Source organism: Macaca nemestrina, chromosome 1, assembly GCF_043159975.1.
Source record: "Macaca nemestrina isolate mMacNem1 chromosome 1, mMacNem.hap1, whole genome shotgun sequence".
Taxonomy (NCBI): domain Eukaryota; kingdom Metazoa; phylum Chordata; class Mammalia; order Primates; family Cercopithecidae; genus Macaca; species Macaca nemestrina.
In genome coordinates, this window is record NC_092125.1 from 26,255,171 (window position 1) to 26,281,037 (window position 25,867).

Here is a 25,867-nt window from a genome sequence, read left to right on the forward strand (position 1 = left end):
ACTCGCTTTTACTTATTGGATGTGTGTCAAGCATCTACTCAGTGCAGAACATGGTAGCCATCACTGGGATTGGGATATCCACCTCAAAATGGCTTACAGTCAGAACAGATTAAAGGCAAGCAGACACACACTTCTGTGGGAATGAGTAATATGGTTTGGGGAGAGGGTGCTGGTTATGACTGCCTCTCAGAGTTTGCCCTCTGGGTCCCTTTACTGTTCTTGGTCTTAATTAATTCAGTTGGCTCAGGTCTATGAGAGCTTCCTCACTGGTGCTCCACTGGTCTCACCACGGTGTCACTCCACCTTGAGGTGACCAGCCTGTGCAACCACCAGAGTCACAGACAGATGCTCGTTCCCTTTATCCTTTCCTGAAGACAGCTTTCCTTCTGGTTGCAGGGACCTTCACAGTCTGAAAAGAAGCTGAACACATATCCTTCCGGTCTCTCTGTGCATTTACACCTACAGAAACACACATGACTTCTGAGATAGGTGAGTCCTTAAAGGGTATGCACTCCAGCCATCTGTCTAGTACCGCCATCGCTTTGAAAGCACCTCCAATGGTCGTCATTGTCATCTCACTGCACTCAAATGCCCCAGAATGAGCAGCTGCTTCTCACAGGAAAACTCCTTTGTTTCTGGACAAGTTTTAATGTGAATTTATTTGTGCACTTATTGAACAATTACTCAACAAAAATGAATTGACATGCCTATGGTTTTTAGACACTGGAGGTGCAATGGTGAGCAAGACCATCGTTGCCAACATGGCTTGTGGTCTTCAGGGGAGGCAAAATTAACTGAACAATCAAGCAGGACTATATTAGCGATGGGGAAGAGTCCTGGGAGGCAGCAATGCCTGGGTTGGAGCAATGAGACTATAGGGTAGGGAACTCTGGGCCAGTGAAGATGGGAGGCAGGGGTCAGGGAAGTCCAGAAATGGCTTTCTTGGGAAAGTGATGCAGGGTCCAAAGAATGGAGTTAGCTGGGCAGGACGGGGCTGGGTGGGAGGAAAAGCATTCCAGGCAGAAGGAATAGATTGTTAAGAGATTATCTGGAAGTGGCAGGAACCACAGCATGTTTGAGAAACGGAAAGGAGGCCAGTGTGGCTGGAGAGTCCAGAAATGGGCAGCAAACATGGCTTCCAGGACACTGTGGTAGAAGCCCCAGCTGACTCGCAGTGCAGTTCAGATGAGGGAGCAATAATGGTTTCTTCCTTTTTCTCTCCTTCTTCCTGCTCCATGTTGCCCTCCTCCTCTGTCTTCTTCTTCTTCTTTTTTTTTTTAGTGCTCTATAACTAATTTGGTCTTTCTCAGAAACTCCATCTGCTGAGGAGCAAAAATTTCAGTTTCAAAGCTTAGTGTGAAGTAAAAATATAAATACAGACAGTCCCTGAGTTACGGTGGCTCGACTTAATGATTTTTTTGACATAACGATGGTGTGAAGCTGTCACAAATTCCATGTAATGTATAGTATTCAATAAATTATGTGAGCTATTCAATGCTCTATTATAAAATAGGCTTCGTGTTAGGTGATTTTGCTCAAATGTAGGCTGAGGGAAGTGTCTTGATCACGTTTTAAGGTATGCTAGTCTAAGCTTCAATGTTCAGTGGGTTAGGCTGTAGTAAATGCATTTTCGACTTATGAGATGTTTTCAACTTATGACGCATTTATCAGGATGTAATCCTACTGTAAGGTGAGGAGCATCTGTAACCTTTTGTGAGTAAACATGCTCAGATGCAGCAACCCTGACCTGCAACTCTTCAAGATGGTTTTGAAGAGTGGAGAGGATTTTGGCTGACTTGGTACTTGTAACAATAATGACAAAAGAGACCTTGGAACCTGGCAGTGACTTGGACTGTCTTCTACTTTTTTCAGTCTCTTCAGAAGCGTCCTTGTCTTCCTGGCCTCCAATTGCTCTGCTGATGTTGGTGGCTATGGCCTGCTACTTGTGCATCTTGTAGCCGGGTTGTTTTTCCTTTTCTCTCTCAAATTGGTAAGAGCCCAGCATCTGCCCCCAGGATGATCTGATCTTGTCTCTGCTCTTGCTGTATTTTTGTCATGTTCTCAAATGGCTTTGTCCACATGTCCACCTGAAGCTTGTGGAGTAAAGTCTTCTGATTTCTGCTCCTATAAGTCCTGGTGCAGCGGGATAATTGAGGAATCAGAGAGACCGAGGGTCGAGGAGGATATATATTATTTATTATTTAGGTGCACATACTCAGTTAGATTAACATCCAAAAAGACTGAGCCCTGAACAAAGAGTCTGGTTACCTTTTAAGCATTTTGTGGGGTGGGGGGAGATCTGTGCAGGGGGAAGACAGTGAGAAACAAAGACAGTTATTCAATTGAGGCATGCATTACATTATTTCTTACTTTCCAAGGAAAAACACATTTTATGACTTGAGTTTATCTGCCTAGTGACCTTGCATCTGCACAGCTAGGGAAACAGGGTCTTCACAATGCCTGGGAAAGGGAGAGATAAGGCTCACTAGCCACAGAAAAACAGGCAGTTAATTTTAAAGGAATCCAGCTCTTTCTCTTCCTCAAGGGGAATTGGGTTTTCTTACACACAACTGAGTTTTTGCTTACACATTCTTTAATTTCTTTTAATTCCTGTTTCACTGGTAGGCTGTGGGCTCTCAGCTAGGAGCTCATTGTATAAGAGAATGTATGCAGAATGAGAAGTATGGATTAGATGTTTTGTTTTCTACCATAGAACAGCAAGGGGAACCTTATGTGTTCTGTGGGGAACCCATGATCTCGGCAGCCAGACTTGATTCTGGATTAAGCTAAAAGAGAGGATAAAGGAATTCAGGAAATCTTTTCTTGCATGACTACTGGCTTGCTGCAAAATTCCATTTCAAAGTAAAAAATCAGAATATGAACTCTTCCTCCCAGCTTCTTTGCATTTTTCCTTTGCAGTTTTAATCTTTCCCAGAGCAGATGGATGGCTCTGGCCATCTAGGGGATACATTTACTTTTTTGGGTTGGCATAAGAGAAAAGTGTGTGGGGTGTGTCTATGTTTCAAAATAGGATTTCTGTTACTACACTATTTTAAGGATTTTGGGTGCTTTTCCCTAGGATCATTGGGAAGTCACTGAATCATTTTTAGCAAGGGAGTGACAGATTCAGATTTGCATTTTTATAAAGACCTTGCTGTCTACTGTAGAGAATAGATTGGCTGGGGCAAGCTACATGCAGGCAGATCAGTCAGCAGTTACTGGGTGGTGGCAAAGGAGATAAACAGAGGCAGAATTGAGGGATGTCTAGATGGTTAGACAATAAGATATGGGGATGGATCGGATATAGGGTTGAAGGAGAAATAGGTATCAAGAAAGAACCTCAGTTTCTGCTTTATATGACTGGAGGAATTTGGGGACCATTTACTGAGAAAGGGAATAGAAGGAGACCCAGATTTAGAGAGTGGAGAAAAATGATGTCCAGTAGGACATTTTGAGTTTAAAGTATCTCAGAGAAATGCAAATGGAGATGATCAGTAAGTGGTGGGATGTTTGAGTCTGAGGCCCAGGGCAGAGTCATTTATGTGTAAATGTCTTAGTCTGTTTGAGTGGCTGAACAAGATACCACAAACTGGGTAGTTTATAAACAACAGAAATTTATTTATCACAGTTCTGGGGGCTGGAAATCCAAGATCAAAGTGTCAGTAGATTTGGTGTCTGGTGAGGGCCCACTTTCTGGTTCACAGATGGCTCCTGCTAGCTGTGTCCTCATGTGGTGGAAGAGGCAAAGCAGCTCTTTGGGGCCTCTTTTATAGGTGCACTAATCCCATTCATGGGGGGTTCCACCCTCATGACCCAATCATTCCCCAAAAGCTCTACCTCCAAATGCATCACATTAGTGACTCACTTTCAACACATAAGTTTGGGGGCACATACATGTCAGACCATAGCTGTAAGTGACCATACGTGCAGTGGAAGCAAACAACCCAGTGGGGGAGCATGGAAGAAGAGAAGTGGGTGTTGGATGACGAAAGAAAGCACAGAGGTTTGGTGGTAGATAGAGGGGACTTATATTAAATGTATACAAAGAATTTATAGGAAGAGAGGCTTTTCTTGTTAAAGAGGGGAAAGCCTTGAGCAGTTTTAAGTACACAATCCTGAGCCAGTGGCAAAGTGAAGAGGAGAGAGTGGATGGATTTAGAGCACAGCTTCCCTATCTCCTCAGATAGGGAAAAAGAAACTTCCTCTATGACATAAAGGAGGGAGCAAGGGTTCACCTAGGGAAGATAAATTTGTAGTGGGGAGACCAGGACTTGAAGGCATTACCATCTAATGATCTCGGTTTTTGTTGTCATGTAGGATACAAGATCCCCCAGAGAGTTGATTGGCTTTTAAGGATGGGGTGTTGGTTGGGGCTTTAAGAATGTGGTAAAGGTGTTGCTGTGAGGCAATGGGAGACAGGTGAACTGGGTTAAATAGGGTAGATGATAGCATTTTGTTTTGTCATCTCCAGCCTTAACTTTATGTGTTTTCCCTGCTCTGGCCTTTTCTCCTCTGACTCTTCCCAACCACTGGTTCTCAGGATCTACTGCCTTCTCCATTGGATTCTTCCTCCATCCCACCCCCAGTTGGTATCTGAGAAATTAGACTGAGAAAATGATGCACACGTTGAGTTAACAAATCAAAGAATCACTCCATGAAGGTCAGCCGTTTGTTATTTGAATAAAACTTTAAAAACAAAACAAAACACCATTTCCCTTAATTCTCTGTAGCAAATTGGAATCTTCCTTCCTCTTTACTTCCCTTCTTCCTTTTCCCCAGACTAGGTGTGCTAAGATTCCCTATGAGTTGCCCTTCTGCTAAAAGATTAAGAGAGGAGAATAAGTTCATGAGCATGGCAAAGCTGGCGGAAACAGGGAGATCCAACTAAGACCACTGTAAGCTTTGCTACCATTAGAGGAAGAAAAGTTAACTGTATGAAATGAACAAATATTTGAAAAACACAGTAATTTCAAAACATCTAAAAGCAATTATTTTGTTTTGGTCTGCGTGGAAAACATTAGAATATAAAACAGATTAAAAAATGAAGATGGCTAATGCTACTAATGACAACTTTATAAGAATACATGAAAAGCAGTATGTATGACTGCCCTTCAAAACCATTAAACAGTATGTATGACTGCCCTTCAAAACCATAATATATTCTCAATATATGAACAATAAAAATATACATAAAGATATAATCACTATATTGGACAATAAAACATACATGAAGATATAATCAATATGTTGAGAATATATTACCTATTTACTGGAGTGTAGCAAGACAGCATTAGCTACAGAGTATAATTCTTCCTTTTAGAATTGTGATTGAAGTTCAAAGCTGAGCACAGGAGGTGCAAAGAACATACATTCTACGTTCAGAGGACCCTTGTGAGTTGCTGAGGCCAGTCTTCAGAGGACTGTACATAAAGAGGACTGAAGAGAGAGGAAAAGCCTATCTTTTACAGGAATGCAGTGTTTGTGTTAAGGGATGATTCTTCTTCCTCCTCTTCACCTCCTCCCCCTGTGGATGTTGCAAGAAAGCTACCTATAACATTACAAATGGCTAAGGCAGCCCCTCTTGTGAGTTTCAAAACCATTGGGGCATCTGATTGTTGGTGGCTATTGGGGTATGGAGAAAGTCAAACAAAGAAAGTGAGAGAGAGAATATAAATAAGGAGCTAGAATACATTTCCCCTGTTTGGTGTGATAAGAATGCTGTTATTAAAATTAGATTTGGCTGCAGGTGATAGAAACCTAAAGTAACAGTATGACTTAAGTTGAATACTTATCTTGCTCTCTGATATAAACAAAATCCATGGATCTGGGCAATCTAAAGGACTTCCAGTTCTGGTAATAATAGACGAGGCAATCTGGGCCAGCCACCGCTGCCAAAGGCAACAAAATGCTGGGAAAAAACCTCTCCTTAAAACCATCAAAGAGCTAGCAAGATAGTGAGACATACCAGGCGATGACCCAGAGAAATGAGTAACACCAGGCCTCTTTTGTCCTGGGGGTACTTTTTAGTTCAAAGGAGACCAGAGAGACTGATTTGTACTTTCTTGTGGCTCCTGAAGAAGAGAGAAAAAGTGGTAATTAGTGGACCTTGGTGAATCACCTCTGCTTTATGCTATGGTCCCAAGGGGCTGTACTTTAAGAGTGTAGATAAACCAGAAATTTATTTCCTTGTGCAAGAGTCCAGTTTCTTTGTGTCATATGATGTTCCACAAATCCAAAGGCCTTCAACCTAGATTAAAGTGGTCTTCTACTGCTAATGTCTCTATTGCTTGGTAGAAGCCAACAAAAATGCCCTAAGAAAATAACAATATCTTAGGTCTCAAATTATTTCAGCAAATAATTTTCTTTCAAATAAAATATGTACTACACCATCAAAGACAATGCAACACATGAGGAAATAAGACATGTTGAATAAGAATCAACAGAAAAAAAGACAGTTTAGGTACAAAAGTGATACAGATATTGGAATTATCAGACAGAGACTATAGAACAACTGTTTGCTCTCTTCAAGAAAACAAATACTTGAAAATTTTAGCAAAACCCAGAAATTCTAAAAAGTGACAGAATAGAGTTAAAAAGAGTATCAAATAGAAATCCTAGAACTAAAAATCACAATAAAAAAAGTAAAGAACTCAGATGGAATTAACAGAAAATTAGATATAGTGGAAAAGAGAATTAGTAAATTGAATATTATTAGAAGAATCTATCCAGTGTGGAGAGCCAAAAGGATAAAAAGACTGAAGAGAGGGTAAGAGACAGGGAGAGTACAGTAAGAAGGTAGGACAATCATCTAACTGATTCTTAGAAAGAGGGAAAGGAAATAGTGCATCTGTCAAATTTTTCTAATGGGGTGGAGGTAATATTTGAAGTGATAATGACAGAATTTTTCAAAACAGATTAAATACATTACTCCATAATTTTAAGAAGTATAGTGTGTTCCAAACAGAATATATTTAAAAAGGATCCATGCTTAAACATATCATAGGAGAATATTAATACCAAGAAAATACCTTGGATTACCTCGAAAGTAGGAATAGTCTGGCCAACAGCTAACTTCTCAATAGGAGCAATGGGATTCCAAATACAGAGCACTCAATATTCTAAAAGCAGAAAACACCAAGTTAAAGCTTCACGTCTAAGGAGAATAAAGACATTTCCAGACAAAACTGGGAGAATGTGTTATCAGCAGAACAACAGAGAAGGAAATTCTAAAGGATAAAGAAGAAGGAAAATGATGCCAAATGAGAGAATTTAAGATGAATGAGAATGTTAATATGCGGATAAATGGAAATAAATAATGCGTATAAAGCAATCATCATCGTCATCATCATGTCCTTTGGAATTTAAAAAAATCTACAGAATTAAATATAGGACAACAGTTGCACACAACAGGGGTGGAGCAGGGGTCAGAGAACGGAGTTAAAATGTTCTAACGTCTTTACATTTTCTAGGAGGAGTGAGGATATTATCATCAGACTTTGTTAAGTCATAAATGCATATTATAATTTCAAGGATAATTATTGAAACAATTCAAAAAAGTGTGTATAATTATGAACTAGTGGAGGGGAAGAAGTAAATGATTAAAATATAATCAATTCAAATACAGCAAGAAAGAAGAGAAAAAATGTAGAATAGGAATGTAGTAAATAACCAACTTAAGTGCTAACATGTCAAATTATGTTACGTGTAAGTGGAGTAAATACCCTAACCAAAATGATCTAACTGTATTAGAAAGAAAGGATATACTCTTTACAAGAGACCAGCTAAAAGACTGCAAGTAGAATGTTAGAAAAAGATATACCATACAAACTAAAACCAAAACCAAAAGTCAAAGTACCTATTTTAAAATCAGATAAAACAGACATTAAGAGAAAAAAAACATTATTAGAAATAAACAATCTCTAGATAATGACGAAGGACAATTCCTCATGATATAAGTCACTTCTAAATTTCTTTACTCCAAGTAACATAATCCCAAAATACATAAAGTAAAAATTATCAAAACTTCAGGAATAAGTAGAGAAACTGACGACCATAGTGGATGATTTCACTATACTTCTGTCAGTAATGAATAGAGCAATCAGACAAAAATCAGTAAGAATTTAAAAGAGTTGAACAACACATTGAACGAACCTGAGAATGTTTTGGGAACTGTTCTAGGTATTGGGGAAAGAGCAGTAGATAAAACAAAAATCTTGGCTCTCATAAGGAAAGCTATGAAGAAACATCAAGCTGAGAAGGTAATACAGAGTACTAGAGGTTGAAGAGTGGTTTGCAAATTGTAGTGGGGTGGTCAAGGAACACCAGACTGAGAAGTTATTTGGACAAAAACCTCAAGGTGGTGGGAGGAAGAGCATTCCAGGAAGAGTGAATAGCAAAGATACTCCTAATACCACATCCCAACTCTCTCTCCTTCCCCAGGGAAATCTCTCCCTTTCCTCAAATATGAGGAAAGAAAGGATTGCGTGAGAAAAGGAGTGGCAAAGTGGAGGGAACTTGACCTTGGAAAAGAAATCTAGAGGCAGAAATAAAATTTTGAACTTTGTCTCAAAAAAATTCTAGCCCTGTTCTTGGCTCAGAGGAAGAATAAAGTTGTAATGATGAATTTTTATTTTACAGGAATTTATCCATTTTTATTCTGTCATCATTTATGCATTAAATAAAATTTCAAACCACACACAGGGATCTCTAATCTCACCACCTTCGCAGAACTATTTTCACTAATTAGTTTTCCTTCTTGTCTTATCTATATGGATGCCTTTTTTCGACTCATAAAAAACCTGTATTGAGACCAGATATGAGTCACAGAGTTAGGTGACTCATCGCCCACAATTTATTTGAGCCAGAATCTGAAGGTGAAAGGGAGATGATTTCCATGGACACCCTGTGAAGAAGGGTTCTGGGGAATTCAGCTGCACGAGTTGCTTGGTAGCTCCTGAGGGCATGATGGGTAATAGAGGATTAGAGCAGTTGAGCCAGAAGTCAAGGTCCTCAAAATAGGAAGGGCTGGGGCAAAAGCAGCACGAATGAGCCTAGTTTCTATTCTGTACACACGGGCAAAAGGGCAGCAAACAGCAGCATAAAAGGGAAGGAGGCCCAAATTAAAAAATAAAAAACACAACACTTTATCAATAAGAAATCAATTTTCATCAATCCACCCTGAGAGAAGCCATGGAAAAATTCAACCTTCTCAGCAGAACCTTATTCCTAAATTTCTAATGAATGTATATTCTTCACTGCAGATGTGGGTTGATTCTGAATTTAGAATTATTTTGGAGAGTGATGGAGTCCCAAAACAGGTGGCTCGGGTGGATGGGCACTTTCCTGTCTTCAGAGTTGTGCTTTGCTGCTTTCCCCAGAAATTCCAGACTCCTTGGGAATCAAGCAGATGGGTTTCCTCTGCACTGCTGCTGTTGACTTGTTAGACCATACAGTATGGCTTCAGCTGCTGCTTCTCCCTGGCTGGCTTTTACCCCAGCTTTCTAGGGCCCTGTTGTATTTTTCTGTTTTTAAGCTCTTAGCCAGAGTGGTGTTGAGTTTCATTCTTAGATGAATGAAATGCCAGGAACTGTTGACTCCATGTTTTGCATTTTCTTATCCCTCGCATACTAGGGTCGATCACTGGGTCTTGTTGATAGGAAATCCCATTGTCAGGTTGCTGGGAGCATTGCAAAGCAGACTGAAGGAACTCCTTGATGGGTAGGTGAAGAAGCCGTGAAGGCACCTCCCGACCCAGGCCATGCAATGTGAGGCTAAGGTGGCAGGTACTTCAATGGTGGGATCCTGGTGACCTGGTGCTGTCCAGGGCACTTCTTGTGCTAAGCTGTTAGTCTGGGCCCTCTAACAAGCCAATTCCGAGATGGGATTAGGTGTGTGAGATTTTTATTAAAGGACCATGAGAGGAAATGGGGAGGAGGCTGGGAGCTATTGGGAGAGCTGTGAGACTGAAATGCAAATCCGACCCCAACTGAAGGAGAGAGGAAGGAGAAGTTGGGTGGAAGCATTTCAGACTTCTGTGTAGCCTAGCGAATGTTCAAGAAGGCATTTGACGGTCCTGGCACCTCAGAGTGCCATGTCTCACAGGAGTGGGTCAGCTGTAGCAGCCTTGCTGCTCTCATCTATGACCAGGAGCCTCTGGGGAAGCATGGCCTCCATACAAACACCACAATGGGTTTCAGAGAGCAATGCATTTCACAGAGCAGGAGCTGGCACTATTGTCCATTATGCTCCAGGGTTGGAAGGGCTGGTGGTAGTGGTGGGTGTGGGTGGCAGAGTGAGTGGGGTGGTGGTGAGGATGGTGGTGGTGGTGGGGTATGGGGGCAGGTGGGTGGTAGGGGTGGTAGGGCATGGGGTGAGAGAGGGTGGTGGCTGGGAGCGGCGGTGGAGGGATCGAAGTGGTGGTGGGGATGGAGGTAGGGGGTTGGTGGGGGGTGGTGGTGGTTGGGTGCTGGTGGGGTGGTGGTGGTGGGGGTGTGATGGTGGTGGTGGGTATGGGGGTAGGGGGTTTGGTGAGGGTTGGTGGGGATGGTGGTGGGAGGGTGGTTGGGGGGTGGTGAGGGTAGGGGATGATGGTGGTGGTGGTGGTGGTGGGATGGTAGTAGGGGGTGGTGGTGGTGGGGATGGGGGTACGGGGATAATGGGGGGTGATGGGAATGGTGTGGGGGTGGTCGTGTGGGGTGGTGGTGGGAGAGTGAGGGTGGGGGGTGATGGTGGGGATGATGGTGGGGGCTGGTGGTGGGAGGGTGATGGTGGTGATGGTGAGGGGGTGTGGTGGTGGTGGTGATGGGGGTAGGGAGCTGGTGGTGGTGGTGAGGATGGTGGTGATGGGTGATGGTGGTGGTGGTGGTGGTGGTGGGGAGTGGTGGGTGTGGTGGTGGGTGGTGTGGTGGTGGTAGGGGTGGCGGTGGGAGGGTGAGGGTGGGGGCTCACATGGTGGTGGTGGGGGCTGGTGGTGGGAGGGTGATGGTGGTGGTGATGGTGGTAGTGGGGGGTGTGGTGGTGTTGGGGATGGGGGTGGAGAGCTGCTGGTAGTGGTGGGGTTGGTGGTGGGTGGTGGTGGGTTGGTGGCGGGGTGGTGGTGGGAGGGTGATTGTGGGGGCTGATGTGGTGGGGGCTGGTGGTTGAGGGTGGTGGGGGTGGTGATGGTGGTGGTGGTGGGGGAGATGTGGTGGTGGTGGGGATGAGGGTAAGGAGCTGGTGGTGGAGGTGGGGGTGTGGTGGTGGGGATGGGGTAGGGAGCTGGTGGTGGTGGTGGGGATGGTGGTGGGGGTGGTGGTGTGAGGGTGGGGTTGGTGGTAGTGGTAGTGGTGGGGGCTGGTGGTGGGGAGTGGTGGGGGTGGTGATGATGAGTGGTGGTGGGGGTTGGTGATGGTGGGGGAAGGTGAGGGTGGTGATGGTGGTGGTGGGGAGTGGTGGGTGTGGTGGTGTGTGTGGTAGTGGTGATGCTGGTGGTGGGGGTGATGGTGGTGTTCATTGTTGGGGGTGGTGGTGGGGGTGATGGTGGTGTTCGTTGTTGGGGGTGGTGGTAGGGGGGTGATGGTGGTGGTGGTGGGTGGTGGTGGGGGGTGTCGTGGTGGTTGGGGGTTGGTGGTGGTGGGGAGTGGTGGGTGTGGTGGTGTGTGTGGTAGTGGTGATGCTGGTGGTGGGGGTGATGGTGGTGTTCATCGTTGGGGGTGGTGGTAGGGGGGTGGTGGTGGTGGTGGCGGGTGGTGGTGGTGGGGGTGTGGTGGTGGTGGGGGGTGGTGAGTGTGGGGTGGTGGTGGTGGGGAGTGGTGGGAGTGGTGTTGTGTGTGGTAGTGGTGGTGGTGGTGGTGGGGGTGATGGTGGTGGTCATCGTTGGGTGATGGTGGTGGTGGTGGGTGGTGGTGGTGTGGTGGGAGGGTGTGGTGGTGGTGGGGGGTGGTGGGGGTTGATGATGGTGGTGGGGAGTGGTGGGTGTGGTGATGTGTGCGGTAGTGGTGGTGGGTGGTGGTGGGCTGATGGTGGGGGGTGTGGTGGTGGGGGGTGGTAGTGGTGGGGCGGTGGTTGTGGAGTGGTGGTGGGAGATGCTGGTGGGGGTTTGGAGGTTTTCGAGGTACGTGCCCATGGCTGCTATATAAAGTTCTGGAACTGTCTTACTAGACCGCAGATAGGTGTGAATACTTACCTCAGTAGGTGCTAATTGTGAAGTGAAACCAATTATATTCACATGGGAAAAAAAAGTATCTCTCTAGTAGACGTGACCTCAAAGGAAGGAAGCAAAGGGAGTTGAGGCTTTTATTTGGGCTGTGAACAGCGCCCTTCACCATTAGACTCCATCTTCTCCAAGCTTCATTCTTTGCAGCCTCCTTCTAAGACACTAACTAGCAATTCCAAATATTTCATCTTCACTCATAGGTTATACTCCTTTATACCACCTCCAAAGGCTAGCTGATGTATTTTTCCCTCGGGGAGTGAGGTAGGACAGAAAAAGAAAAAACCATGTATGTGGGCTGCTGCCTGCAAAAGTCTTTCCAGATTTCTGGTGAGTGATAGCCCAGGGTGGCATTTGGTGTACCGGCAAGACCATGCAACCGTCAGTCAAGAAACTCAAGTTCTAGTCATTTGTTTCTGCCCATCAGTTATTTCACGATCCAAGCAGTTTGTCTCCTTCTCTGGAGCTTTAATATCCTCAGCTGCAGAATGAGACAGCAGGCAACTTTTTTCAAAGGATTGGTATTCTATAATGTCTATATTTTATTTTATTTTAAAAGTAATTAATTATTTATTTCAGAGCCGGTGTCTCACTGTCTCCTGGCTGGAGTGCAGTGGGATGATCATAGCTGACTGCAGCCTTGAACTCCTGGGCTCAAGTGTTCCTCCATCCTGGGCCTCCCCGTGTAGTCCTGTATTTTAAAATGGCAGGTGTGTACGAGAGAGGCAGTGGGCTGGAAATCAAATGTCCTCAAGTTTTACCAAACACTTCTTTCTGCCATTTTTCTACTTCAATTATTGCATTTATACAGTCATAAATTGTCGTTGTTTACTTACATGTCTGCCTTTAAACTGTGAATTTCTGGAGGGCAGGATCCATCTCTCTCCCATCTATGTTCCCAGAGCTGCTTACACAATGCCTTCTACACAGCGAGTGTGCCATGAGTGCTGGCGGGATTGGCTGAAGAAACAGTGATGCGGACGGGCGCGGTGGCTCACGCTTGTCATCCCAGCGCTTTGGGAGGCTGAGGCAGGTGGATCACGAGGTCAGGAGATTGAGATCATCCTGGCTAACACAGTGAAACCCCGTCTCTACTAAAAATGCAAAAAATTAGCCTGGCGTGGTGGCGGGTGCCTGTAGTCCCAGCCACTTGGGAGGCTGAGGCAGGAGAATGGCGTGAATTCGGGAGGTGGAGCTTGCAGTGAGCCGAGATGGCGCCACTGCACTCCAGCCTGGGCGACAGAGAGAGACTCTGTCTCAGGAAAAAAACAAAACAAAACAAACAAAAAACAAACAAACAAAAAAAGAAACAGTGATGCAGTGGCTAGATGTGGTTAGCACTGTGAGAAACTGTGAGCTTGACGTGCCTGGGTTCAAATCCTAGTTTTGCCACTTGCTAGTTGTGGGCCTTGGACAAATTACTTTTTGAGCCTCCATTTCCTAATTTTCAAATGGCTGTAATAGTTCTTACCTGGCAAAGTGATTGTGAAAATTAAGTGAGATAATTTATGTCGGATGCTTCTCAGAACATGACAGATGCTGTTTTAAAGACTTTGTCATTTTGGTCCTGTGACCATCATGCTAAAGGTTAGAAGTGAAGGTTGGGGAGATTAGTAATTTGATTGTTAATCCATAACAAAATATTTCAGGATATTTTGGTCTGCATTTTGCAGGAAATATCTTAATTCTAGCCTGCATTTTATCATCTACCACAGACCTAAGTAGTCTTTTAATTGGCAGTAGCATTACTGTCTCTGGCTGTGAAAAATAGGCAGTTCTCCAAAGACCTTTCCGTGTGTGTGCTGAAAGGTGCAATGCAGAGTTTTGCTGCAGTGAGTCTGCAGGCACTGTCTTGCTGAGGAAGCATCTTAGACTTCCCGAAGCTGGCTTTGTGAAGTTGCTGTTTTGCATAATAATACATTTGGCCTAGAAAGGGCTTCAGGAACATCACTGTCTTTAATACTGTGAACCCGATTATATTAATAAACTCCCAAAGAGCAAGTCAACCACTTTTCTCCTTGGGCCTCTTCAGTGCCGTTTAGAAAAGTATCTTGCCAGTGGAGTAGTGGTACTTGTACCTCCCTATGATCTATATGGACTGGGGCAAGGTGCAAATCAAATGCCCCTTTCCTTTTGTCTGTAGAAGAAGACAAGCAAGAGAATGTATTCAGATTTACTGACCTGGGACTTTCTGACTGGAGACTGATTATCACTTGATGTTCAAGTTTAAATGGGTCAACAAAAAAAATGTATCTCCATCCTCAGGAATGTCATTCCTGTTGAGTTTGATTTTATTTATTTACGTGCTTGTAACTAAAAGTTTCCTCTGGAAGGAATAAAATTATAGGAAATTAAACAAAATTATTAACACTTTCTCTGTCTTCTAATGCCACAATTAAATATTGCTCCCACTAATTATAATAGTAGTTATCCTTTATTGAATAATTAGTATATGTTAACTGTTGTGCTAAGTGCTTTACATGTTTAATCTTTTTTTCATTTTTAAAACAATTTGCAAATAAAGAAGTATTTATCCCTATTTTGCTGTAAAGGAAACTGAGACTCCACAAATGACACGTCTGTACCTAATTTCATTACAATGTCCTTCATTTAATACTCTGCTTATCTGACCCTGCAACTCTGCCTTCTGAGCCCTCGTGTCTACATTTGTAGGCCTTCAGTCTCTTCCCTCACTGTTGTTCCGAATGCAGTCTCAGCCATGACTCTAGTATCTGAGTATCTGAGCATGGGCTGGCTGCAGTCCATCACTATTTGTTGTTCTGGGACCTTTTTGCTTTTTTTGCTTATATTCTAGGTAGATGAGGATATCAGGTCACTACCAGAAAGGAGCTATCGTACTGCATTATTTTGTAAAACTGGTAGTAAATATATGGCATTTGATAAATCTTGAGATCGTATAGGCTCAAAGTAAAAGTAGGTTTTAGAAAGTATTTAGGCAGGCCGGACATGGTGGCTCACATCTGTAATCCCAGCACTTTGGGATGCTGTGGGGGGGGTGGATCACTTGAGGTCAGGAGTTCAAGACCAGCCTAGCCAATGTGGTGAAACCCTGTCTCTACTAAAAACAAAACAAAACAAAAATTAGCTGGATGTGGTGGTGGGCGCCTGAGGAGAAGGCAGCAATATTCAAACAATTTGATCATAGGAAATAGGGCAGTGCTTCGCAGTTAACCCAGTGAATTCAACAGTCTATCTCTGACACCAGCAGGATGTTTCCTGCTAGAGATTAATGATTTTCCCTGTTCTTAACATCCTAACTTCCCTTTAAAATGGTCTTTTAAGAGACTTGTGCATCCAGTGCCCTCATTTTACAGATAAGAAAACTGGACCAGGTGCAGTGGCTCATGCCTGTAATCCCAGCATTTTGGGAGGCCAAGGGGAGGATCATGAGGTCAGGAGTTCGAGACAAACTGGGTGACATGTTGAGAGACTCTGTCTCAAAAAAAAATAAAGAAAAGAAAGTATTTAGGTAAATGTATACAAGAGGTTTTACTATGAATATGGAGACTAAGATTCCAATGGCTATCACCTCTTCTTTTGTTCTGCTTCTCTTGGGAACATATGTTCCTCAAGTCCCAGCTGGCATCTTCATCAGTTCTACTGGACAATGTATGGTGCCACCCATCCCATCATTCTGGTACTCATTTCCACTAAGTGCGGATGGGGGGTTGGTGAGGGAGAGCGAACAGGTGCCTGGTATCTGCAAACCTGGTTTCTCTTCTCAACTGTACCACCCACCAGCTATGAGACTTTGAGGGAAGTCAATTAATCTCTCTGGGCTTCAGTTTTCTTTTTTTTTTGAGACAGAGTCTCGCTCTGTTGCCCAGTCTGGAGTGCAGTGGTGTGATCTTGGCTCACTGCAACCTCTGCCCCCCAGGTTCAAGTAATTCTCCTGCCTCAGCCTCCTGAATAGCTGGGATTACAGGTGTGCATCACCACACCTGGCTAATTTTGAATTTTTAGTAGAGACGGGGTTTCACCATGTTGGTCAGGCTGGTCTCGAACTCCTGACCTCGTGATCCACCTGCCTCAGCCTCCTAAAGTGCTGGGATTACAGGCATGAGCCACTGCACCCAGCGCAGTTTTCTTATCTGTAAAATGAGGGCATTGGATCCACAGGTCTCTTAACAGACCATTTTAATGGGAAGTTAGGATATTGAGAACAGAGAAAACCATTAAGCTCTAGCAGAAACATCCTACTGATGTCAGAGATAGACTGTTGAATTCATTGGGCATAGCTGAGAAGCGCTGTCCTATTTCCTATGCTCAAATCATTTGAATATTGCTACCTTCCCCTCAGATGTTGAAAGCATGTCTTCCTTTTTCAGATGAGAGATCCGAGGCTAATTTTGGCCATTGGTTGGCCATGGACTCTTATTTATTGCTGATTACTTAATTGGCTGGGCAAATGCAATGCCAATGAATGGCAGATGAGTGGCAGCTGATGTGATGGTAGCCAGGAATAATTGCCAGTAAATGGAGAGGGCTGCCCTACTTTGCTTTACTAAAGTTAGCAGGCGCCTGCAGAGACTCGTATGGCTCCTAATGATTTTTGTTAAGTTTGGAGAACAGTTGGACTGCAGATTAATTTCACCATGTTTCTTCCTGACATTTCTCATTTAAAAGGTGCTAAAATTCTAAAATGAACAAAAATCAAAAGTGTCTTCTTTACTCAAGGGGAAAATTGCCTCTTTGCAGAAATGCTTTCTAAGGAATATTGACTTCTTGATTTGACTGAGACATTGTCTGTCATGAGCTTCCTCACTGACGCTACTTACCTTTCTTCTTCCAAGTACTTGTTTCTATGCATGTTTATTCTTTCTTCTCTTTCGTCTGAGATAAAAAGATAGTTTTCTTCCTTTTTACGTACCAACTCTTCCACCTGTACTCTGGAATTATCTTTTTGATTTCAAAAGTAATACATACTTATTGCAGTAAATTTGGAAATTGTGGAGATGTAAAAGAAGAAAATAATATCACTCATAATCCCACCACTAGAGACAGTTGCTGTTAACGTTTTGAGGTCTTTCTGATTTTTTTCTAAGCACACTTTTTAAAATAATAAAATTGGGATTCTATTGTACACTAATTTGAATGGCACTTAAAAATTAATATACAAAGAACATTTTCCATGCTACTAACTACTTTTTGAGAACCTTGTTTTAATGACTGTATCAAATTTTATTGTGGGATTGTATGCTACTTTGCTAAATTATTCCTTTCACCTGACATTAAGGCTTGTCCCTACATTTTTGATCCTGTCCTTTCTTAGCTCCCCTGAGAGTGCACCCTTCCATCATGCCTCTGCTCTTCCTTCATCGCCGCGGCATTTTCTGATGATGCTTTCTTGCATCTTCAGGCACACAGGTGCATCTCTACTCTCATCTCTAATCTGCTGTGTCATTTTGGATGTTTCCCATTTCGGTCTCTGGTTTTTTCATTGTATCACCGTCTATGAACTGCATGTTTTGTCTCCTACAAATTCATATGTCGATATCCTAACCTCCAATGTGATGATATTTGGAGATGAGGCCTCTTGGAGGTCATTAGGCCAAGAGAGTGGAGCTCTTATGGATGGAATTAGTGCCCTTATAAGAAGAGGCATGAAGGAGCTTACTTCTCTCTTCCACTGTTTGCCATGTGAGGATACAATGAGAAGGCAGCCATCTGCAAACCAGGAAGAGGGCCCTCACCAGAACCTGACCATGTTGGCACCCTGATCTCAGACTTCCCAGCCTCCAGAATGGTGAGAAATAATTGTCTGTTGTGTAACCCACCCACTCTATGGTACTTTGTTATAGTAGCTAGGACAGACTGAGACACACAGATAATCTAAGCATGGCTCTGGGCGTGTAACTGCACCCAGTGAAGATCAGCCCCCAACCTAGCTTCCCAGGCTCATTTGCCCTCCACATGCACCCCTTGATCTAATCGAATTGTATTGCACGTGTACACCCAGACATCCTGCTCATGACCTCCTTTCTGGCTATTATGCATAAGCATGATACATATTCATCGAAACCACTGATAAAAATGTCAAACCTCGGGCCTGTGGCTTAACACTAGGGACTTACAAGATGAAGTCAATCTGCTTATCAACAGTCTTGAAGCAAAGATGATTTAGCCAATTGTTTATATAGAGAATGGTTGAACATTGCAGCCCATGTTTCTCCATCCTGCCTCCTGGGATATTATTAGTGGTCCATTTGAAACTTTGGAGTAGGTCAGACGTGCTGCACTTCCAGATTTCCCTAATCATCACATCCACCTTCTAGAGCAGAAAGGGAGGTGACATTGTCAGGTTCTGATCTTCATGAGGCCATGCTGGTTCCTGGAGATCACTGCTGCCTCTTCTAAAGGTTCAGAAGATTCCTTATTAAGCCACTCCAAATCTGTGAATTGTTTTTGCTCCCTTTATGAAAACTTGAAACTATCTGTGTTGATTGTTTGCTGATATCCATAAGGTGACAGATGGAGAGTGCAGTCCATGTGCCTGGGGTGGACTTGAAATGGGTCCGTGGTCTTTGTAGGCATTTGCTGTGGGGAGGACTTAGCTCTCTGCTTTCCCTCTGCTCCATGACTCTGAACTAAGGCCCACTGCTCCTTCTAATGCTGCAGTCCCCAGCTGCACATAGTAGGGTGGTAGGCAGAGTAACACTCCTGAAAGATGTGCATGTTCTAATCCCCGGAACATGTGAACAGGTTGTCTCACAGGGCAAAAGGGCTTTGCACATATGGTTATATTAAATATTTGAGATAAGGAGATTATCCTGGATTCTCTGGGTGGGCACAATGCAATTACATAGGTCCTTAAAAGGGTTTAAAAAAGATTTGAGGATGGAGGAAGGAACCATGAGTCAAGGATGCAGGCAGCATCTGGAAGCTGGAAAAGGAAAGAGAGCAGATTCTCCATAGAGCCTTCAGAAGGAACATAGCCCTGCTGACATCTTGATTTTAGCCCCGTGAAATTCATTTCAGACTGCTGATCTCCATAACTGTGAAATAATAAATCTGTGTCGTTTTAAGCCACCAGATTTGTGGTGATTTATTATCACAGCAATAGGAAACTAATACAGTAGGTAACCAACAGACATTTTAAATTCTTGAGATTTGAAAAAGGCCTTAATATCTGTCTACTGTGATCCCTATCCTGAATTCCCCTTTTTATGACTTCTGTCAAAGGGGAAGCCTGTGGTGTGTACTTGGGATTGGAAAGAAGAGTACAGCCCAAGGAAAATGGGAGATGAGAAAGCATATGTAAATATGCTTTATTTTGGAGACATAATACATGTAACATTTCACCCATTTAAAGCATAGAGTTCAGTAGATTTTAACATATTCAAAGAGTTGTGCAACCACCACCACAATTGATTTGGGAACACTTCATCATTCCAAAAGGAGATCTTCTACCCATTAGCAACCAGTCTCTAATCCCTCTCACCCCCAATTCCTGGCAACCACGAATCTATTTTCTGTCTCTATAGATTGATCTATTCTAGACATTTTACATACATGGACTCATACTGTATGTGGCATTTTATATCAAGCTTCTTTCGCTTGGTACAATATTTTCAGGGTTCATCCATGTTGCAGCACGCATCAGAACTTCATTCCTTTCTATTGCTGAGTCATGTTCCATTGCATGGATAGGACCACATTTTGTTTAACAGTTCATCAGTTGATGGACATTTGGATTGTTCACACTTTTGGCTTTTATGAATGATGCTGCTATGAATAATTGTATGCAAATTTTTGCGTGGCTATACACTTTCATTTCTCTTGGCTGTATACCTAGGAGTGGAATATCTAGGTCATCTGGTGACTTTACATTTAAACCTTTGAGGAGCCGCTTGTCTGTTTTCCAAAGGAGCTGCACCATTTTCTTATACCTTCCCACAAGCAATGCATGATAAACCATCATCAATAGGAATTCTTGCTGGCCTCTGAAAATTATGTAAAGGACACAAAATGCAAAACGTGGATAAGAAAGAGTGACCTGGATGTTTTCAGAAGTAAAACAGCATCAAAAGATACTTGGGTGACCAGTTGGCCTGGAAACTCTTGCATGATACCTGAATTTTTTTTTTTTTTCTGAGAAACAGTTCATATTGGCTAAAATCTATTGGCAAATGGCTGCAATAAATTCTTTTGAAGATTTTAGTCTGTTTGGTTTCTTTGCATTTCATTTGATTAGTTTTTGAGAAATTCTGATGACTAATGCCTCAGAAGAGCTTCTTGAACCACAACACAGTGGGGCAGGACTAAGTGCCCCATGTGAATAAACATATGCTATTATTCTTAGTTAAAAATAACATCATTTCAAGGTGAAGAGCATTATGCATTTTAGAATTTTTATTAGTTTGTTAGGGTTCACAAAATAAAGTACCACAGATAAGGTGGCTTAAACAACAGAAATGTATTCTCTCATAATTCTGAAGGCTGAAAGAGAGCTGAATCAAGGTATTGGCAGGTGTGGTTTCCTTGGAGGCCTCTCTTCTTGGCTTATAGGTGGCCATCTTCACCACCTATGGGTATGTCTTCACATGGCCTTCCCTCTATGTGTATCTGCATCGTAATCTGCTTTTGTAAGGATATCAGTCATGAGGGCCCACCTTGATAACTTCATTTACCTTAGTTACCTCTTTTTTTTTTTCTTTCTGAGACAGAGTCTCACTCTGTCACCCAGGCTGCAGTGCAGTGGCACCATCTCGGCTCACTGCAACCTCCTCCTCCCGGGTTCAAGTGATTCTCTTGTGTCGGCCTCCTGAGTAGCTGGGATTACAGGTGTGTGATGCCATGCCTGGCTAATTTTTGTATTTTTAGTAGAGACGGGGTTTCACCATGTTGGTCAGGCTGGTCTCGAACCCCTGACCTCGTGATCTGCCTGCCTCAGCCACCCAAAGTGCCTACCTTCATTACCTCTTTAAAGACCTTATCTCCATGTACTGGGGGTTAGGACTTCAACATAGGAATTTTGGGGGGATACAATTGAGCCCAAGACAAAGTTCAGTATCATAAAATCATACTTACTGTACCAAAGGGGTCTGGGCTAGTGGAGAAAACAGATTTTAAAAATATATATTATTTTTACTGTGTGTCTTTAGGTAAAAGCATAAGCCTCAGGTCCTTATTAAACATGGAAAGATGTTTATTCTTGGTGCAAGAATGAAGGGTACTGTGCGACCTAGAGCAGACTCGAGAAAAGGTTAAGTGGATGCATTCTTAATTGTTCTTCTACCTTCCTCTACGTTTCCTCCTCACTCATCACAGTTAGGTATCAATATCTTCTTGCTGTGACTCTTCCATTAAAACCTGTTCTACCTGCAACTTAAGCATGCTGTAATACGAATGTCTGACAACCACTTTAGGAGTTTTTTTCTGCTTTATGTTTTATTTTTCCAGAGACCCAAGCCTTAAGCCAAAGGAATCACGCCTTAAAGGAATTTCAGAGATCAGTTAGGGGATGAAGAAAGTATTTCCTGAAATCCTTTTCAGTACCCTGGATATCATCCCATCCAGATAATTGCTTACTCACCCTTTTACAATGTCAGTCTTGATGAGAACTCAGATGAAAGATGTACTTAATTAAAAATAAAACCCAACTCCAGAGAAAGATATCTTGTAGAAAAATTTTCTAGCCCTAATGTTACCCACCCGTGTTGCTAATGATGGTATACTTTTTAATGTAAGTCAACATGTGCTGGCTCCCATTTTCAGTGTTCCTAGATTTTTATCTGCCTGCCTTATTTTCGGAGGAACTGGCCTAACATCTCGTGAGTGTTGATACTATTAGAACTGGCCAGTATTTGGGTTGGTTGGGAGGTGGGGTGGGCCTGGGAGGCTGGCTTTCCTGTTGGTCTGTAGCCTGCAGAACTGTTGTTGTCGATCATGTAGAATGAAAACTGCGACTTTAATGGTGCTCATTACATCATTCACTCTCTGAAGAGCATGCATACTGTCCCACAAGAAATGATAGCCGAGGATGGAACTCTGAATATATTTGACCTTCATGATTTCAGTGTCTGGAGTGATGGCTAGATATCTTTGTGCCACTTTCCTTTCTAGTGGCTGAAAAGGTATCTGATTCAACAGAAAAGTCCTTCAAAGTCTATACAAAAGAATTTGTCTCAGAGCTTCTTGATTATGTAAAGGCCTCTTTAGCTTTGAAACGAGAAAATAATCAGAATCTTCCTATTACATTCTAGGAAACATACTCAGAGACATAACAGTTCAGGAGGAAAAATAGACAAAATGCCTTCCTGTCTCACCAAAATTAAATTAACTAAGTGGAGCCTGGCAAAGGGCAGGCTTTATGCAGAAACGATTTCCCCCTAGATCTAGAGATGACCTGATAGCCAAAGGTTGAGATTCATTTGATTAAAGTCTAAACTTCCATCTTTTGTGTTATGAGTCTCTTTGAGATTTATAATCCTCATTTATAAAGTGGGATTAATATTTTTACTTGTGTTACAACAAAATAAGATAATATAAGGTTTGTAAAGCACGTAGCACATAAATATTAGATTACTTTTCCTTGCCTTGGTAGCAAAACTCTCTAAAAAACCCACTTATTATGAACATGTTGACTTTTTTGAAAAGTAGAAAGAGAATAGTAAGATGAACACAATTTAAGATGAACACACCTAGATTTAACAATTGTTAACATTTTACCATATACACTTAATTCCTTTTTAGTTATTTTCTGAAGAATCTGAAGTAAATTGCAGACATAACTTTATTTTAACTTGAAATATTTAACATGTGCCTTTAAAAAGGAACATATTCCCATATAACTACAGTACCACTTTAGTCTAACAAAATTAATACTAATTTCTCAACATCAGCTGACACTTAGTCTATATTGAAAACTTTCAGTGGTTTCCAAATGTCTTTCAAAGCTGATTTATTCAAGTAAGATCCTGATATGAGCCTCTCATCAGGGAACTGTATTTTATCTCATTGCTGCTCACTAAGGGGGCCAACCTTGTTCTGTTGTTTACTAGTCAGCAGATCTGAAATTCCTCCATAAGTCAGGCTAGGAACATACTTTAAGCTAACTCAATATGCAAACTTGAAAAGATAAATTGTTCACAGCAGCAAATGACTCATATGTTTTCAGGGACTGGTTGAAGACTTGAAGTCATGGTCTTCCTTTTGGTACATCTCAGCGTGCATTCACAGGTGCTGGAATGATAGGAAGACGTTTAGTGACAGTGGGTTTAGGGGGAGGCAAACGGGATGAAAAACTCATTTACATGGGGAATCTAAAATAATCAAATTTACAGAAGAAGAAAATAAAGTGGAAGTAGGAAGGGAAACTAAAATTGGGGGATCCCAGTGGAGGAGGTGGCTTTGCATGAGGATGGAATGGACTCATCAATACTGCACATAGGTTTAACTCACCACCTATCACGGCTCAGTGGAAAGGCACAGATCTGGGTCCAGATCCCAGCTCCACTCTTCTAGCTGCATGACCTTGGGAAAATTACTATACATTTCATACTTTAGTTTTGTTTTTTCTTCTATGCTGTGCTAATACTTTTGTCTACTTTTCATAGATGATGAAGAGATTATAGCAAGTGGACACAGAGTTCTAGGTATATAGTAACCACACACAAAAAGTATCTATCTATCTATCTATCTATCTATCTATCTATCTATCTATCTATCATCTATCTTTATTATTGTTATTATTATTATTATTATACTTTACCTCCTATGGTGTTCGGTGCTTCCAACTCTATTGATGAATGCATCCCATACACAATTGTGCTCAAAATGTCATGACCTAAAGTGAAATAAATACAGGAGACATAGAGACTTATCATAGGATAGAGGTTTTCTGTCATATTTCAAGCAAAGCAGTTGTCACCTGATCCCTGTCCATCTCCTAACCCTCTTCGTCCATATGGAGGTACTGCAGCTCAAGGTCACAAGGTTATCCATGGCTGAACCTCTCTCTAACTCCCAGATGCCAAAACCTTGCAAAGCTCTGCCTCCTGCTGGCCTTACTTCCCAAGGTCAGTTCTGGATCTATCCCAAGGCCAGAGGATCTTATAAGCACCCTCAGCTCAGCTCTAAAGAGAAAACTCTCTCCCAACTTCCTTGGTGGCCAAATTATCCTTTTCTAAAGCAGATTTATTCCTATAGAATTTAGAAAGCAAAATACTTTTGTTTTCCTAGGAGAGAGGTTTTGACAACAGTGTTTGGCAGGTACTTGTCATTGCTCAAGGGTTGCTAGGAGACAAATGAAGGCTGGCTCAAGATAGTTGCAAAGCATGGTAGTCTACTCTCTAGAACCGCAGTCTTGATTTCAAATTTTAGCTTGCATCTGAATCACCTGGGGATAGTTAAGATTCAGGTTCCTGGGTCTCTAGGTCTGGGATAGCTTGTGTTTCTAATAAACACTCTAATATAGGTGACCCAGGGATCAGGATCACACTTGGAGAAACATGGAAGCAAGTCAACTTGCCTAAAAGTGAGTCTGTGGAATTACCTCTCTGGGAATTGGTTTTCAGTGAATTGATTAAAGGCTGGGAAACATTTTCCTAAAGAAAATAGCATCTTTTCAGCATGATCTCAGGAATATAGATCTCCACAGTCATTTATCAGTGCGGGAGTGGTGTTCTGGTTTCTTTGCCTTTATTATCAAAAGCTTCTGTAGCCTGTTATCATTGACCTGATCATTGACCAGGTAGCCAGGAGAGGGAAGGAGGAGCTTTCTAGGCCATGGAACATCACGTGAAAGGCCTGTGGTGGGAAACACATGAACAGCTGAAGGATCTGAAAGGTATTCAGCAGGTAAATTAATATGATCTGGTGCTAGTTTGGCTATGGGAAATAGCATGGAAAAGATGATGTCCACGATGGGTTCTGGTTTCTGCTTATCTACCTGGTTGGTATCATTCAGGAAGTTAGGAAACACTAGGAGAAGAGTCTTGTCTTTTTTTATTGTTTCTTTGTCTGGAGGATTGGGAGATGGAAATGAGAATTTGGTTCTGGACCTGGTTAATTTGAGATGCCTTTGAGATAGCTAACGGAGATGATAAGTAGGCAGCTGGGCTGACGGGCATGGGGCTGGGAGGCATATGGGTTCAACACAGAAAACTGTGGGTCATGTGGAAATTGGTGGTTATGGAAGCTGTGGGTATGGGTGAAAATTTCCAGGGATAATGTAGAGGGAGAATCATTGAGTTCTAATGATTGACTCTGAGGAATTTTAACAAGTAAAGGACAGGGAGAGGGGGAGGAGCCAGCAAAAGGAAGCCTGAGGGAAGCTAATTTTTCTCAAGTGAAAAGTTTAGGCATTAAAAGTCAACTGGAGGGGCCGGGTGCAGTGGCTTATGCCTATAATGCCAGTACTTTGGGAGGGAGAGGCGGGAGGATCGCTTGAGGCCAGGAGTTTGAGACCAGTCTGGGCAACATAGCGAGACCTCATCTCTATTAAAAAAAATTAACTGGAGGAAACCAATTGTTAGAAGGAGGCTGAATGTACTAGAGAGAGAAAGATTCCATATGAGATGTACGTAGGAAGGCAGGAAGGATGGGACCTACAGCCCTGGGTTCCAATGAGGTTATAGTGACACTGTCACAAATATTTTGCTGAATATCTGTCAGGACACAGGTATTCTGAGAGTGTCACAGGGTTTTTGGTCT

At 42.6% G+C, this 25,867-nt stretch overlaps 1 long non-coding RNA gene across 1 annotated transcript; it reads right to left on the reverse strand.

Moving 5' to 3' along the window:
• Positions 1-24,067, reverse strand: LOC105493014 (uncharacterized). The gene is made up of 4 exons (XR_011608451.1): positions 23,925-24,067; positions 14,372-14,516; positions 7,039-7,118; positions 1-2,299 (listed from the first exon to the last, which is right to left on the reverse strand). It is a non-coding gene; the product is annotated as an uncharacterized lncRNA (long non-coding RNA).
• Positions 24,068-25,867: the final 1,800 nt, after the last annotated feature.